The sequence below is a fragment of the Anabrus simplex genome, chromosome X, assembly GCF_040414725.1.
Source record: "Anabrus simplex isolate iqAnaSimp1 chromosome X, ASM4041472v1, whole genome shotgun sequence".
Taxonomy (NCBI): domain Eukaryota; kingdom Metazoa; phylum Arthropoda; class Insecta; order Orthoptera; family Tettigoniidae; genus Anabrus; species Anabrus simplex.
Window position 1 is genome coordinate 127,907,487 of NC_090279.1, and position 11,152 is coordinate 127,918,638.

An 11,152-nucleotide genomic window follows, 5' to 3' on the forward strand; every position below is an offset into this window, starting at 1 on the left:
GTGATCCCAGTTTCACTACGGATGGAAAGATAGTCTTTTCCCAAGCTTGGTAAGTTCGTTTGTTCCTTTTATCTTTTTTTGTGACTGAACTACGATTGCCTTTCATTGTAGCATTTATAGGCCTATAATTTACGTATTGTTGAAAGTTAATTTGTTACAATGCTGTATTAGTCGCGAACTTTCAATAACTTATATTGCTAAAATGTAAATAATCATTTTATTACTGAACGAGGAGTTAGAACGCTGATGGTCTCTTGTCACAGAGTGGATAAAATTTAATATCGGTAACTTGAACTCTGATCCAATTCCCGCGAAAATAGTGATTTACAACTGAAACATTTTCTTTCTGTCTTTCTTTCTTTCTTTCCTTCTTTCTTTCTTTCTTTCTTTCTTAATCTGTTTACCCTCCAGGGTAGGTTTTTCTCTCGGACTAAGCGAAGGATCCCACGACTACCGTGTCAGGGGCAGTGTCCTGGAGTGTGAGACTTTGAATCGGGGAACACAACCGGGGAGGAGGACTAGTACCTGTCCCAGACGACCTCACATTTTATGCTGAACAGGAGCCTTGTGAAGTCATGGGAAGATTGGAAGGGACAGGTAAAGAAGAGGGAAGGAAGTGGCCGCGTCTTTAACTTAGGTACCATCCTGGCATTTTCCTGAGGAGAAGTGGGAAACATCAGAAAACCACTTCGACGATGGATGAGGTGGGAATTTTTTTTTTTTTGGCTAGCGGCTTTACGTCGCACTGACACAGATAGGTCTTATGGCGATGATGGGAAAGGAAAGGTCTAGGATTTGGAAGGAAGCGGCCGTGGCCTTAATTAAGGTACAGCCTCAGCATTTGCCTGGTGTGAAAATGGGAAACCACGGAAAACCATCTTCAGGGCTGCCGACAGTGGGATTCGAACCCTCTATCTCCCGGATGCAAGCTCACAGGTACGTGCTCCTAACCGCACGGCCAACTCGCCCGGTGATGTGGGGATCTAACCCACCTCTATTCAGTTGACCTCCCAAGGCTTAGTGGACCCCGTTCCAGCCCTCGTGCCACTTCAAATTTCGTGGCAGAGCTGGGAATCGAACCCGGGGCTATGTTGGTGGCGGATAATCACGCTAACTACTACACCACAGAAGCGGTCTACAACTGAATTGTAATTTTTTAAAAATCTTGAGTAACTTTCACCAGTGCAATGTGTAGGCTCTAGTGAACTCTATTACGCTTCCGCTATGCCTTCGCGAAACAAACAGTACATTGAAGATCAAATGTGGTGCAGCTAGGACGATATCACAGAGGCTAGACATACAAGATGGCATGGCTTGAACGATGTCAGAGCGTGTTTAACAAGGCTCCAAAGACTATCTTTACAAGACCAGGCCAGTGGAAAGACCATTGGTCTGGATTGGTGAGGTCCGGTTAGTTGGTACCCGTTGTGCTGGGAGGGGGGGAATGGGCAAGCAAAGAGAATCGGGGGTGCGTAAGCTCTAGCATTCCTTCTAGAGTTTTGCTAAATTGTGACAAAAAGTAAGTTTATGGACGCATGCCACGACAATTTCAAATCACGCGGTTTTCTAATTTTAACGAGGGTGACAGCCTTTGGGCACACATGATGCAGTATCTATTGCAGACAACAGAAAATAGTCTTCATGACAACTGACCCGGCTGACCAAAGCCGGTGAATAGCAACATATAAAATGTTCAAAAATCTGAGATTTATAGTGCCTCCGTTTTAATTCTTCTAGACAAGTAAGAATACTGCTAGAGGCAGCTTGGTGAGTTTCTGGCAAGCATATAGGAAGGTTCTCTCCTCTACGCTACTCAGGTATCGTTTCGCGTCATTTTCATTATTTTTTCACCCGGCAAACTCTACAGGAAACTGCCAGATTATAACTGAACATTTTTGAGGACACATTTCCATGTAAATTATGAATTTGTACTTCTAGAAACATCACCTCTAATAGTCTTTCTCTTTTTTTAATGAAACGAATGCATGTTTATACTGTCCGACTCGTTGGCTGAATGGTCAGCGTACTGGCCTTCGGTTCACAGGGTCCCGGGTTCGATTCCCGGTCGGGTAGGGGATTTTAACCTTAATTGGTTAATTCCAATGGCTCAGGGACTGGGTGTGTGTGGCATTTTCCACATTAGAAATCATCCTAGGTAAGGCCCTCATCTTCACAGACATGCAGGTCGCCTAATAGGCAGTCTACAAGAAAAAGACCTGCACCAGGCCTCTCCGGAGGCCATACGCCATTATTATGTTTATACTAAGCATTATTGCCAACTAGCCCAGCTGTAGGAATATAAGAACATTGTAATTTAAGTAAATTTGATTATTTTTCAGATCAAATGTGAAAAAATACCATATAGATCAACACAGAAATAATGCGATGCATGAGACACGAGTACAGGAAGCGTTGTCATCGCAGCATTTCTACCAGCCCACTGTGAACAGCGACCAACAACAATTTTCTATAGACCTGTGCACTGCAATGAAGGGAGCTAATATCCCCCCTGCATAAACTGGAGCATCTTCAAACTTCAACAAGCTGCCGGGAGCAATCACCGAGAAGAAACGAGTGGCTTTCCCCCGGTGGAGTCATTTAGGGTTGTGGAAGAAGTTAGGAGAAATTTTGAACGAACATCTGGGAAGGTAGCCGCTGTCAACAAAAAGTTCCTTAAGAGTCCTGCAGCAGAATCCAGGATCCAGGTGAGGTAGATGAAGCACTTGAACTAAAACCAGATGAAGTGGCTTCATTGAAGTTTTATCCAATCACTTCCTGTGATGTTGAGGGATTTCTCTCAGTACACAACATTCTGCCTGACTGGAGAACAAGATTGTTACCGGAAAACATTGAAACGTTGCTTGTTGTAAATTCCTTTTATAGTAATTGAGCGTGTTATTGATTTATAAGTATTTTTTCATGCCTATTTTTGCCTATTTAACACGTTAGTGCCTATTTACATGCCCATTTTGGCTAAATTAAGAGCATATATGCCTGCCTATTTTAACTGTGTTTAGTGCCTATAATTCTCGTCTCTACTCATCAGCAAGGTGGACAGAAAGAAGCCACACTCATACACGTCTCAAGTGTTCTAAGATGAATGCAGATACCTCAGAACAATTAATTGGAAATACACAAATGGTGCCTGTAACCCAGAATTACCCATGCCTTAAAACTGCTGGCCAAATTCTAATGAAAAATCGTGTGAAATCGAAAGAGACCAGACTGCCTAGCTACCAAGGCTGTCTACACTGACATGATACCTGATCTCACCACAACATTTCTCTCTGCACTTTATAGACTTAGTTCTCATAGAGGTCAACCCCTGAACATTTACAGCAATTACAGCACAAACTTCTTCGGAGCAGCTACAGAAATCAAGGCCTTTCTGCAAAACCATCCTCAGAAACAATCTTTTCACACAACTGCAGACATGGAACTGACGTGGCATTTCATCCCTTGTGCAGCATCACACTTTGGTGGAATCTAGGAAGCAGCCGTCAAGAGTCTGATATAACACCTCAGATGAGTGATGGATTCTTATCACTTCACCAACATAGAATGGACTATTCTTACAACACATACTCACATCCTATCACTAAAGCTAAATGATGACCCTTTTGACACTTCTTACCTAACTACATCCCGTTTCCTTATAGGAGAGCCAATTACTACACTCCCTGATCATGATTATACTTCCCCTCTCATCATAACCTTGCCCACATAGCTATATTTTCAGCAGCTAACCCAGAACTCCTGGAAGAAATGGTGAAATAAATATCTTGATAAATGGGCAATGAAATACACCATAGCAACATAGTCATACAGAAAGAAGATGACACTCGTGCTATGAAGTGGACAAAGACAGTGATCAAATGTGCATCCTGGTAATGACAAATTCATTCATGCAATGAATTTTCAGGTGAGTAATGGTGAAATTATAAGGCCTATCACAAATGCTATCTCTTATGAAGTATGAAACAGAAAAGCAAGATAACTCTTGAATGGCTTATTTATTCCATTGTATGTTTAAGTAATATTATCAGTCACAATGGACAAGTAACGCTACAGACCACATTAGGTCACTTGCCACGAGATGGCTAAAATGTATGTAGTATATTAAGTGAACGCTCACAGTAAACAAGCACATCACCAGCATCTTGTATCAACAAATTACTGTATTATCTAGAAATCAATAATTAATATAATCAATAACTAAGGTGTTTCATTTGGAAGCAACTAGTAAAATATCATGTAACAGTAAAAAAACAATGTACCTTATAAATACTTTGTGTTCAAAACTATTTACGAATTCAAAAATATTCGTGGGATTGATACCAGCTCTCAAATGATAGAGAGTAGAGGTCTTTGGAATAATCCTAACTGCTGTACAATTCATAATGCAAGATCATGGAACAACTCGAAGGAAAAGTGAAAATACGTAATAAACAGTCAATCTCATAAAAAAGTATATTTTCTGTAGGACTATCAATCATGTGCACTGAAATGAAGGGTCACACCCTGGTATCCGTTGAGCCATTTTCTAACCATTTCAATTACCTGACGATGGCTTGTCAAATTATGTACATTACCTCAAGAGAGTTTTCCTGCATCGAACCTGGCTCAGTTAACTCTGATTTAATTTCTTCTTTCAGAGCTATCACTTCTGATACATGTTCAAAATTTTCCTGTGGAAAATAAGATATATTAGGTATGCTCATAACACAACATCTATAAATACAGTCACTAACAAATGAGCATGTTAATTCATTAATTTCCAGTATTACAGTTACTTTACAGCGATAATGGCACAAACTTCTTTGGAGTAGCTAAAGAAATCAAGGCCTTTCTGTTAAACAACCCTCGGAAAACTAACTCTTCACACAACCGCAGGCATGGGACTGACACGGCATTTCACCCTTCCTGAGAGCACCACACTTTGGTGGAATCTGGGAAGCAGTTGTCAAGAGTCTGATATATCACCTCAGAAGAGTGATGGATACCTATCACTTCACCAACAAAGTATGGACACTCTTATAACACATACTCACATCCTCTCATCAAATATTTTTAGATCTGTCTTCATTGTGTAAATTGTCGTTTGTGAACATACAAGTTTCCCCCTTTTTATAACACACGGTCCTCTATGTAACACTTTGACTAGAGTAATCAGGATCATACTTTTAATCCCTTAGGCATGAGATCACGGCTGATGATGAACATGCAATGGGCGAAACAGGTCCCCTTAAATTAGTATGACAAGAAGGAATTCTTAATTTTAAGAACCCAATGTGTATTGAATATGAGGATTTTAATAAACTTTTGTAACATTGTTGAATTAATGTACATTTCAATATGGACCAGTCATGAGATTTGTAATATATAATTATGTGAGATTGTTGTAAACAACCCACAGAGTGACATTAAAGTCCACTGTTTGTATCAGAGTTGAACCCTGTACACAAATATTACATTAACTCTTAGAATACCAGAGAGCGCAAAAGCGTTCATTGGCGAGCGAGCGAAAATTGCCGGGAATGCAATAGCGCTCCTTACGCAAGCAGTTTTATATTCGCTTATAGTTCTCGGTTTTCGGACAGATAGCAGCACAATGCAGGTGATCTAGATTCTTTGGAACCTGTAGTTTCTAAATCTACCACAACTATCACACCAATCGCTGTATTAACGGAGATATGATATTTTCAAAGCGACCTATATTCTGTACACTGTAAAAGTTTGTGAGCGGGAAAATGGCCTCTGCCGCGCGCGATGTGTTCCAGAATGATGACGATTTAGCTGAATATATTAACAGAGTCTGTGCCGATGACGATTATATTGAGTCCGATGAAGATGTAGCTATATCAGGGTAATGTAATTATGATGTTGGTTATGTTATTTCAGAGACAGGAAGTGAGTGTAGCGATGACATTCAACAGTACAATAAAACTCGTGGTATTGTCATTAGCGAAAGTGACAGTGATGCTGATTCGGAAAGTTACGTAAATGAAGACAGTGTAGGCCGTGATGCAGGCAGAAATAACAACTATGCCTACATTGATAACACAGTGTTCAGTGAAGTTTCAGTTGGAAATGACACTCGGTTCGAGCCCTCCCCGCTGTATCTCGAAACACCTGGTCCTAAACATGTGCCTCCCGCTGATGCAGAGCCTGTGCAATATTTTGACCTGTTCTTTACTGTATATATTTTGAATTTAATTGTGAAGGAAACGAACAGGTACGCAAATCAGTTCCTCTCTTCTCTAAAGCCACTGTCGCCCCATTCAACAGCTCGACAATGGAGACCTGTTACTGTCACAGAAATAAAAGCCTTTGTGGCAGTATTATTGGAAATGGGTATTACAAGAAGGCCAACTATACTTTCATACTGGTCGACTAATTCAAGACAGATTCCTTGGTTCGGTACCATGCTTTCCCGCAATAGATTTCAGTTAATACTGAAATTTCTCCACCTTATTGACAATAGTACAATCTTTCCACCTGGCCACCCTAAATATGATCCATGTGCGAATTTCAGCCAGTAGTTGACCATGCCAATAGACTGTTCCGGTTTCACTACACTCCTCATCAGCAATTAAGTGTAGATGAATTGTTAGTGGGCACTAAATGCCATTCATCTCTGATGCAGTACCTCCCAATAAGAAGCATCATAGGTGGGGCATTAAGTTTTGGATGATTTGTGACTCTGTCATCAATTACTGCCTGGGGTTTTATTGCTACAGAGGGGCAAAGAGTGATGTAGACAAAGAGAAAATTAAGAAGTTTGGCTTGGGACACATAGTAGTTCATACATTACTGACTATGGGAAACTATTTGAAGAAAGACTATCACGTGTACACTGACAAATTGTTTACCAGCATTCCTTTGGCCAAGTACCTATTTGAAAATGGTACTTATCTAACAGGCACCCTCAGACGCAAGAGAAAAGGTATTCCGCAGGGATTGAAAGGAACGTTTGGTGTAGGACAAGATAAATATTTTCGGAGTAATGAGATTCTTGTTGCTGGGTACCGGGAAAAAAAATCACAGAAAAATCCAGTGCTTCTTTTGTCTACATCCTGCACAGCACACACTAAAACAACAGTCAAGAGGCGTCGAGGACAGCAGGTTGAAGTAAGAAAGCCAACTGTTGTCCTCGAATATAACAAATCAATGGGGGGAGTTGACGCATCTGACATGATGCTGTTCACATAATTTGACGAGCGCCGAACACTAAAATATGGGAAGAAAGTGGTATTTTGTATCTTTGCGCGAATGGTGCTGAATTCTTACTTGATTTATAACCAGAATACTTGTAGTAAAGTTATGATGCGGCTCAAGTTCACTTCCTCCATAATAGAATCAATAGAAAAGGAATGGATCCAAGAGAAGAACTTAATAAACAATGCCTCACCCAAGCTAAATCCACCTAGGGAAGGTGAACTTTTGGTGAAATTAGATGGCAGGTTATTGAAAAGATGCGTTGTATACAGCAAAAAAGATGGAGGGCCAATAAAAAGATCACGAACTGCCTGTTCTAAAAACTAGGTATGTAAACAGCCATCTCATAAAAAAGTATATTATCAGCAGGACTGTCAATCATGTGCACTAAAAAGATGGATCAAACCCTGGTATCTGTTGAGCCACTTTCTAACCTTTTCCATTATCTGACGATGGCTTATCAAATTATGTACATTACCTCAAGAGAGTCTTGCTGCGATGACTCTGGCTCGGTTAACTCTGATTTAACTTCTTCTTTCAGAGCTATCACTTCTGATACATGTTCGAAATTTTCCTGTGGAAAATTAGATATATTAGGTATGCTCATAACACACGTCTACAAATACAGTCACTAACAAATGAGCATGTTAATTCATTAATTTCCAGTATTACAGTTACTTTCGTAATTTCACTAATGTTTAAGGAAGATTTCTTCAAGCAGAGGATTGTTAAAACCAAAGGCTGTGCTGAGAAAGGTGTTACTATTCTTGCTCACTCCTTATGTCAGAGATAGGATGAGACTGACAACAAAATATAAAATGCAAAATATTTTCTAGCCATATCAGAAGATATAATACCAGGGATGGAATTGGGGCCATCTCGCATAGAATTTAGAAGGAAGCAGCCATAAACACTAAATTGTATGAACTGTTTTCATATGTTCAATCATATCAATCAAATCATAAAAGTTGTCTGAACCAATTAGAAGCGTTACAACATTTCTAAATGATTTTTTGTTCTCAGCATAGAGTTTGTTTATAGACAGATTAAAGTTACTTGAAATAATGGAATCACATTCTCTACTATGGTTTTGCTGAGATCACAGGGGCTACATAAAACATTAATACAGTTCTGTTTCAAACAGCATATTTCAATGATTCCAAGTGTAAAATAAAAAAACATAAACATGAAAGAAGCTGACTTATCACAGTCATATAACAGTGAAAGATGTGATGTAGCCCAAGGTCAAAGCAGCTAGAAATGAAATATTTTACTACTATAAGCATGTTATGTAGTGTTCTGTGAAGAACTGAGGGGATGAGGACACCGTCAGTGGAGAATCAGCAGTGTTGGAGTGCATATCTGCAGTTTCAGAAGATCTTTTATGATCTAGAGTACTACGAGACATTTAAATTTCACTCTTGGATTCATAAAAACTTGTCAGCATTAAAGGGGGCAGAGACTGTGATTAAAAGCTTACATTCTAATGTAAGTTAAGTAACTAATAAAAGCGAATTAAAGTATCAAGTTCTAGAATATACAAACTTAACAAATTCAATACAGAAGAGAACAGTAGCTGAACAAAGGAATGGATCAAAAGGATGCACAAAAAGGACAAGGAAATAATGACAAAGAGGAAAGAAAAGTTCTGTTTAATGTGCCTTAAGTCCTTAAAGTGTCAGAGCCCACTAAGAAGGGGTATATAAAAGAAATTATGCTCAGAAATCATATATTCTAGAGCCCTTAGACATGGTTCTCTACTGTATATATCATAGAATCTGACCTGTATTTGAGGAATAAAATGAGCCAATCACTATTCTGTCTTTGTAGAAGAATTCAGCATCTGAGCAAAATACTTATTTTGAGAGAACGTACATTCAGATTTTGAGCTATTTCATACCTCGTATGTCATAGGCAAATCTGCTCGTTCCTTAAAACACATAATATCTTCCAGCACATTGTGGATGTGAGGGTAACCCAGAATAATCACACCTGTGTTGACATTTCGTTTAGCAGACTGGTGTATCCAGGCTCAAAAACACTAATGAAAGATTTGTGATTAAACTTCTTCTACACTAATTATGGTAGGAGTAATAAATTTTAACACGTGGTGCTAATGATGGTGCAGTAGTGTAGGAGGATATTAGTTTTTTTAAAGTAAGATTGGCCAACCATCATCTATTATAATCAAAGGGGAAAAATAAAACAGGTGCAAAACCTAAACCAAAGTAATTTTAATACTGACAGTAAAAAGTACAGACTAATCCAAGCCTAACCTTAAGTTCCTAAGAGTTGGCAGATTTGTGTAGCGCATTGTGGTGTATTCCCAGACAAATAAACAAAACGGAGTTGTACTACGCATAGCTGCTCATTCAGCAACTGGTGACTGCTGATGTTAATACTGAGGAAGCACATAGTAAAATTATGCCCCTGCCAAACTTATTCATCTATTAAGGCTTAATTTCTGACCCCTATAAAGTTATCTGGAATGAGACTTACAAGTGATGCAGTTGTTTTTCCCTCAATCCAGTCTGGTTCCTCTTTGATCTTTGCTTCCAGGTCCATTTTGCACTGCAAACTGAAGTAGTTAGAAGATACTGGAATGGTTGATTACTTCCAGTGACCTTCCACTAAAACATAAGCCAGAAAAATATATTACCTTATTAATGTCATTGATACTTATGATGTTTGTTAACAGACTAAGCAACAACATTTTCATTTTAAATGACCTTCAATATTATGATCATATCAAAAGCCCAAAATTTTACATGACTGTTGATATTGTGATCATACATATAGGACCTCAAGTTTTCTATGACTAATACTTCAATCAAAGCTAAGGACCTGCAGTTTTACATGATTTCTAAAACAGTGATCACTTCCATAATATAATTTAACTTATATGTCGATATCAAGATCACAGTCATAGGACCCCTAGTATTACATGACACCTTATATCGTATTAATAGCTATCTAACATACAGTTTTATATGGAACTGAAACCACAACAAGATGACCTTTCTTGAAAATTCAGTGACTGTACGGTTTGCATATCACTCTGATCACCCGGGTCCATATACTGGAATCTTCCTACCACTTTCATCCTTTGCAATCAGCTTCAAAACTAAATGAACAAGTTCACAGTTCTTTGAGATATGTTCTATCAAAATTTTCCTTCCCTGGATCAAATTCTCTCAAACCATTCTCCTCTCATTAAGCTTATTCACTATCTCTTTATTTGAGACATGTTCTATCGATCTGATTTTCAAGAACTTCTGATAACACGGCATTTAAAAGGCTTCAACTCTGTTTTTCTTGGCACCAGTTATTATCTGTGTTTCACTTCCATACAGTGTCATACTCCTTACTTAGTGTAAACATAATTTTAAAAGTTTTCAATCTGTTGAACCTAAGGAATGTGATAGAGAACAGATGGGAATTTAAGCTGGATTCAGTGGTGATATTTATCGATATTGAGAAGGCATATGTCAGTGTACCATGGCAAGTGGTCTCGGATGCAGGGAGAGGTGAAGAACCAATTATAAAAGCCATGAAAGAAAAGTAAGTAGTATGAATACTACGAAAGGACAAACAAACTGGTTCAAAGTAGAAACAAGACTTCAAAAAGGATGTGTTTTATCCCCTCCAATCTTCATTACAATCATAGATGAAATCCATAAGAGTACCGGTATACTACAAAAATGGGAACCAAGCAGGCAAAGGCTGATGAGACAATAATATGTGGAGAAGATGAAATGGAAGCACAAGAACAAGATAATGTAAGGAATCAGGAGATGGAGGAATATGGAATGAAAATAAGTGTGGAAAAGGGTATGATAATAGTGGTGACAAGAGGTAATAGAGAAGGAAGTGGGAATATTGAAGTAATTGGAAGACCATTAGAAGTTGTGGAAAGCTTCAAGTATTCAGGGAG